The sequence below is a fragment of the Phocoena phocoena genome, chromosome X (assembly GCF_963924675.1).
Source record: "Phocoena phocoena chromosome X, mPhoPho1.1, whole genome shotgun sequence".
Taxonomy (NCBI): Eukaryota; Metazoa; Chordata; class Mammalia; order Artiodactyla; family Phocoenidae; genus Phocoena; species Phocoena phocoena.
Window position 1 is genome coordinate 67298614 of NC_089240.1, and position 9315 is coordinate 67307928.

The window sequence follows — 9315 nt, forward strand, 5'->3', positions numbered from 1 at the left end:
GAGGCCCCTTACCCTTACTGTATTGTTGTGGAATTCTACCTTCAAATCTATCAATATTTGCTTTATATTTTTAGATGTTCTGACATAAGGTACATATATATTTATAACTGTTACATCTTCTTGTTGAATTGACCCTTTTATCCTTATATAATGAACTTCTTTGTCTCTAGAGACAGTTTTAGAATTCGTCTGTTTTTTTCCCTATATCCATACCCACTTTCTTCTGATTACCCTTTGCATGAAATATCTATTTCCATCCCTTAACTTTCAGCCTATCTGTGCTTTTAAAGCTAAAGTGAGTCTCTTGTAGACAACATATTGCTGGAACTTGGTTTTTTTTTAATCCATTCAGTCACTCTGTGCCTTCTGATTAGGGAGTTTAATTCATTTACACTTAAGAAAATTATGTAAAGACTTACTATTGCCATTCTGTTAATTATTTTCTGTCTATTTTGTCCCTCTCTTCCTCTCTTGCCATTTTCCTTTGTTCTCTGATGATTTTATTTGGTGATTTGCTTTGATTCTTTTCTCTTTACCTTCCTGGTATCTATTGTAGTTTTTTTCCTTTGAGATTAGCTCAAGGCTTGCATATTTATCTTTATAGTTGTAACTTCTATTTTAAGTTGATAATAGTTTAACTTCAATCCCATACTGAAATACTACACTTCTATTCCACCCCAGAGACTTTGTGTTCTTATAGTGAGAGTTTGCTTATATTTGTATTTTTTATCTATTAACAAATTTTTAACATTTATATTAGGGTAAAAAGTAATTTACACATCACCATTACAGTCTTAATTTAATCTGTGTATGTCTATATATTTAGCTTCACCAATGAGATTCACACTTTCAAATGCTTTCATGTTACTTTTTAGCATGTTTTTCTTTCTACTTGAAGAACTCTCTAAAGCATTTCTTCTAAGGTAGGTCTAGTGGTGCCAAACTCCCTCAGTTTTTGTTTGTCTAGGAATGATTTTTAATCTCTTCTACATTTTCACAGGTACTGTTGCTGAGTATAGAATTCTTGGTTGTCAGTATTTTTCTTTCAGTACTTTGAATATATCACCTTATTATCTCATGGCCGGCAAATTTCCTGCTGAGAAATCTACTGATAGTCTTATGAGCACTCCCTTATATGTGAAGAATCGATTTTCCCTCACTGCTTTCAAAATTCTCTCTTTGTCTTTGACTTGTGGCAATTTGATTATAATACATCTCATTATAATCTTTTGGTTGATTCAGTTTGGGGATCTTTTAGCTTCATGAATGTAAATGTTTCTTTTCTTCCCCAAACTATGAAACACATCATGAATTTCTGTGGCATACTTTTGCAGGAGTTATGCTAATCTTCTCTATATAGTTCCAATTTCAATACTGAAAATACATGTGCTGCTGAAGTGAGAACATATTTTTACTAGTATTATTTATACATTCTTCCATTTTTTCTTTATGCAAATACAAATGAACTTGAATGTTCTTATTTTCCTCCCATTTTGCACAAAAGATAACATAATATACATTACTCTGTAGTTCGCTTTTTTTCCACTTGATATATCCTGGAGGTCTTTGCCGTGCATGATATTTCTTATCAGTTATTAATAACTATACTATCAATATATTCCATTCTGTGAATGAAACATGGGTAATTTCACTAGTCCACCATCGTTGTCCACTGAGTTGTTTTCAGACTTTGTCTATTACAAACAATCTTGCAATCAATAACTTTGCACATATATTGTTTGATGTGTGCTTGTGTGCATGTATGTGTGTGTGTGTGCGTGTGTGTGTGTGTGTTGTGCAGGATTGTTTCCAGAAGTGGCAATGCTGAGTCAAAGGACACATACATTTGAAATTTTGCTTTTCCTGTAAGTTATAATTCTTCATCATAAAGTGGAAAGAGTGTGTTATAATCTAAAAGGAAGTGGTATTTCAGTGTAGTTTCAATTTGCTATTCTCTTATTATGTGTGAAGTTGAGCATCTTTTCATGTTTTAAGGACAATTTCTATTTCTTATTCTCTGTCCATGTTTTTTCTCCATTTCATATTAAGATATTTTTCTTTTTTTCTGACTTCTATGAGAATTTTTTATGTTGGAAATGTTAGATCCTTTTCTGTCACATGAATTGTTTACCTTCAATTTGTCATTTGTCCTTGACCTTGCATAGGGTAATCTTTTTTTTTTTTTTTTTTTAGTATCTTTATTGGGGTATAATTGCTTTACAATGGTGCATTAGTTTCTGCTTTATAACAAAGTGAATCAGCTATTCATATACATATATCCCCATCTCCTCCCTCTTGCACCTTGCATAGGGTATTTTTTAATGAAGGTTTAAAATTTTTTCATTTAGTCAATTTTATCAATCTTTGTAATATGTAATTGTTTGAGGTAGGGATATAGCTTTATTTGTTTTCCAGATCACTACCAGTTGCCCCAAACCATGTATTACAAAGTTTGTTTTTACTCACATTGTTTCCATGTATAAGCTTATATATGGACTATGTATTTTAATCAAATGGTTAGTCTATCTCTTTTAGTTATTTAATTATCCAATATTTATACTATGTTTTGTAATCTGATTGGGCTTTATTTTGTGTCATTTTATGAAATGATCATTCATGTGAGGCCACAAGAAAAGACAGAGGAGAGGTTCAGGAAAACATTTATTATAATCACAGATTATAGAAAGAGAAGGCATGGTATGCCATGCATTACCACATGGGAAAAACACCAGGGTGTTCAGGATGCAGAAGACAGGAACAAAGGGAATATTTAGACCACTGCCTTTACTGGGTTTTCTGCAGGAAAGGCAAATCAGGGAAAGCTAAGCAGCTTAGGATTGGCTAGTTTGAGTAATTTCAATAGGCTTTCGTCTATAGGGGGCTATCTCTAGCTGCCTGGCATCTGGCACTTAGATGATTAAGGAAGAATCATATTATCTCCTGGCATGTGTGGGCCAAATAAAGGAGGTATGGCTCTGGACTGGTTAGTTTGTATATCAAAACCAAATTCCAGATGAGCTTTTTGTTAACTCTAAGAATTGGCTCACCCTGGGAGGGGTAGTCTCTCCCCAGCCAAAAAGAAGGTCAAAACATCATAATGAGAATTTTGTTTTTAAGTAAAATACAGGCTAATGCTCCTCATAGTTCTTCCTTTTCATTTCTTCTTGATTATTTAAAAAAAGTAATTTACATGAAGCAAAACATTCAGATTTCAAAGTGTAGAATACAATGAGGTTTGAAAAATATATAAACCTTTGTAATAACTAACCCAATTAAGGTATAGAATGATTTTATCACCTCATTAATTTTCCTCATGGCTTTTTACAGTCAATCCCCAGACACTGACAGGCAATCATCATTTCACTTTTTTCACCCTAGATTAATTTTGCTTTTTCTAGGACTTCTTAGAAATGGATGTATATAGTATGTTCTCTTTTGTATTTGGCTTTTTTGAGTCATAAAAGCCAAATACAAAAGATGTTTTTGAGATTAAGTCATATTTTTGTTATTGTATGTGTTGGTAGTACATTGCTTTTTACTGCTGAATAGTATTCCATTTCATGGCCATATCAGAATTTATTTATCTGTCTACCTAAGGATATACTGGTTGTGTACAGCTTTTAGGTACTGTGAATAAAACTGTCTTCAACATTATTATACAACTATTTTTGTGGGTTTCTATTTCTATTTTTCTAGGGTGAATTGCTGAGGTATTATGTATATAATAGATATAACACACAATAGATTATGTAAAAATACATAATATGATACAAGTAATAAAAATTATATTTATAATTTTTCTGTTTTCAGAAGTGGTTGTAGCATTTTACACTCACACAAGCAATGTGTGAGTGTTCCATTTGCTCCACATCCTTACCAACATTTCATGTATCAGTATTTTTAACTCTAGCCATTCAAGCTTATGTAAAGTGATATATTTTTTCTTTTTTTCCTGATGACTGGATGTTGAGCATTTTCTCATTTGCTAATTAGCCATTCATATATTTCCTTTGTGAAGTGTCTATTCAAGTATTTCAAATTGGTTTTCCTTTTTGAAAATCATCAAATTGTAGAAGTTCTTTATTTATTCTGGTTAAGATATCTTTTTTGGATTATGTGCATTGCAAATATCCTCTCCCAGTCTAGGTTAGATTTTTCATTTAGGCAATGGCATTCCTTGATGAGCAGATGTTTTTAATTTTGATGAAATACTATTTACCATTTTTCATTTTATGCTTAGTGCTTTTGCTAAGTTCTCTAAAAATTATTTGCCTGAATTGTGAAAATGTATTCTAAGTCTTCTCTAGAATGTTGAAACTCTTAGAATTTATGTTTAGGTTGGTGATTCATCTTGGATCAACTTTTCTTTATGGTATGAGGTAGAAGCTGATGTACTTTTTTTAATGTAAAGCTACCCAGTTATTCCAACAGCTTAAAGAGTCTCTTCTTTCCTCACTGAATTACCTTGGTGCTTCTGTTGAAAATCAATTGACTGATTATTTATAGGCCTACTTTTGGACTTTATTTTGTGACATTGAGTATTTATACTGATTCCAATACAATGCAGTCTTTTTCTTAATGGAACTATAGTTAATTTACAATGTTGTGTTAGTTTCAAGTGTACAGCAAAGTGATTCAGTTTTATATATATATATATATATATATAAAATAGATATCTTCTAAAGATATATATATATATATATATATATATATATCTTCTGTTTCAGATTCTTTTCCATTATTACAAGATACTGAATATAGTTCCCTGTGCTATACAGTAGGTCCTTCTTATTTACCTATTTTATATATAGTAGTGTGTATATGTTAATCCCAAACTCCTTATTTATCTCTCCCCCCATCCCCCTCACAATCCCCTTTAGAAACCGTGTTTTATTTTTATGTCTATGACTGTATTTCTGTTTTTGTAAATAAGTTCATTTCTGTCATTTTTTTAGATTCCACATATAAGTGATATCATATGTTATTTGTCTTTGTCTGACTTACTTCACTTAATATAATAATCTTTAGGTCCATCCATGTTGCTGCAAATGGCATTATTTCATTATTTTTTATGGTAAAATAAAAGATATACTACATCTTTTTGATCAATTTATCTGTTGATGGACATTTAGTTTGCTTCCATGTCTTAGCTACCATAAATAGTGCTGCAGTGAGCACTGGTGTGTGTGTATCTTTTGAATTAGAGTTTTCTCTGGGTACATGCCCAGGAGTGGGGTTGTAGGACCATACAGTAACTCTAGATTTATTTTTTTAACAAACCTCCAGATTTTCTCCATTGTGGCTGCACCGATTTATATCCTCACCCAGAGAGTAGGAGGGGTTCCTTTTTCCCCACAACGTCTCCAGCATTTGTTATTTGTAGATTTTTTAATGATGGGCATTCTGACTGGTGTGAGGTGTTAACTTATTATAGTTTTGATTTTCATTTCTCTAATAATTAGCAATATTGAGCATCTTTTCATGTGTCTGTTGGCCATCCATATGTCTTCTTTGGAGAAACGTCTACTTAAGTCTTCTGCCCATTTTTTAAAAATTTATTTATTTATTTATTTATTTTGGCTGTGTTGGGTCTTTCTTGCTGCATGTGGGCTTTCTCTAGTTGCCGCGAGCGGAGGCTACTCTTCGTTTCAGTGCATGGGCTTCTCATTGTGGTGGCTTCTCTTGTTGTGGAGCATGGGCTCTAGGCACGTGGGCTTCAGAAGCTGTGGCACGTGAACTCAGTAGTTGTGGCGCACGGGCTTAGTTGCTCCGCAGCATGTGGGATCTTCCTGTACCAGGGCTCGAACCCGTGTCCCCTGCATTGGCATGCGGGCTCCCAACCACTGCTCCACCTGAGAAGTCCCATTCTGCCCATTTTTTGATTGAGCTGGTATTTTTTTTTTTTTAAACATCTTTATTGGGGTATAATTGCTTTACAATGGTGTGTTAGTTTCTGCTTTACAACAAAGTGAATCAGCTATACATATACATATGTTCCCATATGTCTTCCCTCTTGCGTCTCCCTCCCTCCCACTCTCCCCATCCCACCCTTCCAGGCTGTCACAAAGCACCGAGCTAATATCCCTGTGCCTTGCAGCTGCTTCCCCCCAGCTATCTACCTTACTACGTTTGTTAGTGTGTATATGTCCATGACTCTCTCTCGCCCTGTCAAAACTCACCCTTCCCCCTCCCCATATCCTCAAGTCCGTTCTCCAGTAGGTCTGCGTCTTTATTCCTATCTTACCCCTAGGTTCTTCATGACATTTTTTTCCCTTAAATTCCATATATATGTGTTAGCATACGGTATTTGTCTTTTTCTTTATGACTTACTTCACTCTGTATGACAGACTCTAGGTCTATCCATCTCATTACAAATAGCTCAATTTCATTTCTTTTTAAGGCTGAGTAATATTCCATTGTACATATGTGCCACATCTTATTTATCCATTCATCCGATGATGGGCGCTTAGGTTGTTTCCATGTCCTGGCTATTGTAAATAGAGCTGCAATGAACATTTTGGTACATGACTCTTTTTGAATTTTGGTTTTCTCAGGGTATATGCCCAGTAGTGGGATTGCTGGGTCATATGGTAGTTCTATTTGTAGTTTTTAAAGGAACCTCCATACTGTTCTCCATAGTGGCTGAACCATTTCACATTCCGACCAGCAGTGCAAGAGTGTCCCCTTTTCTCCACACCCTCTTCAGCATTTATTGTTTATAGATTTTTTGATGATGGCCATTCTGACTGGTGTGAGATGATATCTCATTGTAGTTTTGATTTGCATTTCTCTAATGATTAATGATGTTGAGCATTCTTTCATGTGTTTGTTGGCATTCTGTATACCTTCTTTGGAGAAATGTCTATTTAGGTCTTCTGCCCATTTTTGGATGGGGTTGTTTGTTTTTTTGTTATTGAGCTGCATGAGCTGCTTGTAAATTTTGGAGATTAATCCTTTGTCAGTTGCTTCATCAGCAAATATTTTCTCCCATTCTGAGGGTTGTCTTTTGGTCTTGATTATGGTTTCCTTTGCTGTGCAAAAGCTTTGAAGTTTCATTAGGTCCCATTTGTTTATTTTTGTTTTTATTTCCATTACTCTAGGAGGTGGGTCAGAAAGGATCTTGCTGTGATTTATGTCATAGAGTGTTCTTCCTATGTTTTCCTCTAAGAGTTTGATAGTTTCTGGCCTTACATTTAGGTCTTTAATCCATTTTGAGCTTATTTTTGTGTATGGTGTTAGGGAGTGATCTAATCTCATACTTTTACATGTACCTGTCCAGTTTTCCCAGCACCATTTATTGAAGAGGCTGTCCTTTCTCCACTGTACATTCCTGCCTCCTTTATCAAAGATAAGGTGTCCATATGTGCGTGGGTTTATCTCTGGGCTTTCTATCCTGTTCCACTGATCTATCTTTCTGTTTTTGTGCCAGTACCATACTGTCTTGATTACGGTTGCTTTGTAATATAGTCTGAAGTCAGGGAGCCTGATTCCTCCAGCTCCTTTTTTCGTTCTCAAGATTGCTTTAGCTATTCGGGGTCTTTTGTGTTTCCATACAAATTGTGAAATTTTTTGTTCTAGTTCTGTGAAAAATGCCAGTGGTAGTTTGATAGGGATTGCATTGAATCTGTAGATTGCTTTGGGTAGTAGAGTCATTTTCACAATGTTGATTCTTCCCATCCAAGAACATGGTATATCTCTCCATCTATTTGTATCATCTTTAATTTCTTTCATCAGTGTCTTACAATTTTCTGCATACAGGTCTTTCGTCTCCTTAGGTAGGTTTATTCCTAGATATTTTATTCTTTTTGTTGCAATGGTAAATGGGAGTGTTTTCTTGATTTCACTTTCAGATTTTTCATCATTAGTATATAGGAATGCCAGAGATTTCTGTGCATTAATTTTGTATCCTGCTACTTTACCAAATTCATTGATTAGCTCTAGTAGTTTTCTGGTAGCATCTTTAGGATTCTCTATGTATAGTATCATGTCATCTGCAAATAGTGACAGCTTTACTTCTTCTTTTCCTATTTGGATTCCTTTTATTTCCTTTTCTTCTCTGATTGCTGTGGTTAAAACTTCCAAAACTATGTTGAATAAGAGTGGTGAGAGTGGGCAACCTTGTCTTGTTCCTGATCTTAGTGGAAATGCTTTCAGTTTTTCACCATTGAGGATGATGTTTGCTGTGGGCTTGTCATATATGGCTTTTATTATGTTTAGGAAAGTTCCCTCTATGCCTACTTTCTGGAGGGTTTTTATCATAAATGGGTGTTGAATTTTGTCGAAAGCTTTCTCTGCATCTATTGAGATGATCATATGGTTTTTCTCCTTCAATTTGTTAATATGGTTTATCACATTGATAGATTTGTGTATATTGAAGAATCCTTGCATTCCTGGAATAAACCCCACTTGATCATGGTGTATGATCCTTTTAATGTGCTGTTGGATTCTGTTTGCTAGTATTTTGTTGAGGATTTTTGCATCTATGTTCATCAGTGATATTGGCCTGTAGTTTTCTTTCTTTGTGACATCCTTGTCTGGTTTTGGTATCAAGGTGATGGTGGCTTCGTAGAAGGAATTTGGGAGTGTTCCTCCCTCTGCTATATTTTGGAAGAGTTTGAGAAGGATAGGTGTTAGCTCTTCTCTAAACGTTTGATAGAATTCACCTGTGAAGCCATCTGGTCCTGGGCTTTTGTTTGTTGGAAGGTTTTTAATCACAGTTTGAATTTCAGTGCTTGTGATTGGTCTGTTCATATTTTCTATTTCTTCCTGATTCAGTCTTGGCAGGTTGTGCATTTCTAAGAATTTGTCCATTTCTTCCAGATTGTCCATTTTATTGGCATAGAGTTGCTTGTAGTAATCTCTCATGATTTTTTTTATTTCTGCAGTGTCAGTTGTTACTTCTCCTTTTTCATTTCTAATTCTATTGATTTGAGTCTTCTCCCTTTTTTTCTTGATGAGTCTGGCTAGTGGTTTATCTATTTTGTTTATCTTCTCAAAGAACCAGCTTTTAGTTTTATTGATCTTTGCTATTGTTTCCTTCATTTCTTTTTCATTTATTTCTGATCTGATTTTTATGATTTCTTTCCTTCTGCTAGCTTTGGGGCTTTTTTGTTCTTCTTTCTCTAATTGCTTGAGGTGCAAGGTTAGGTTGTTTATTCGAGATGTTTCCTGCTTCTTAACGTGGGCTTGTATTGCTATAAACTTCCCCCTTAGAACTGCTTTTGCTGCATCCCATAGGTTTTGGGTCGTTGTGTCTCCATTGTCATTTGTTTCTAGGTATTTTTTTATTTCCTCTTTGATTTCTTCAGTGATCAC

General features: G+C 34.6%; 1 pseudogene; it reads right to left on the bottom strand.

Annotated features, from left to right (window-relative positions):
* Window positions 1-1289: 1289 nt before the first annotated feature.
* LOC136143133 (U6 spliceosomal RNA) lies at window positions 1290-1388 on the bottom strand (annotated as a pseudogene).
* Window positions 1389-9315: the final 7927 nt, after the last annotated feature.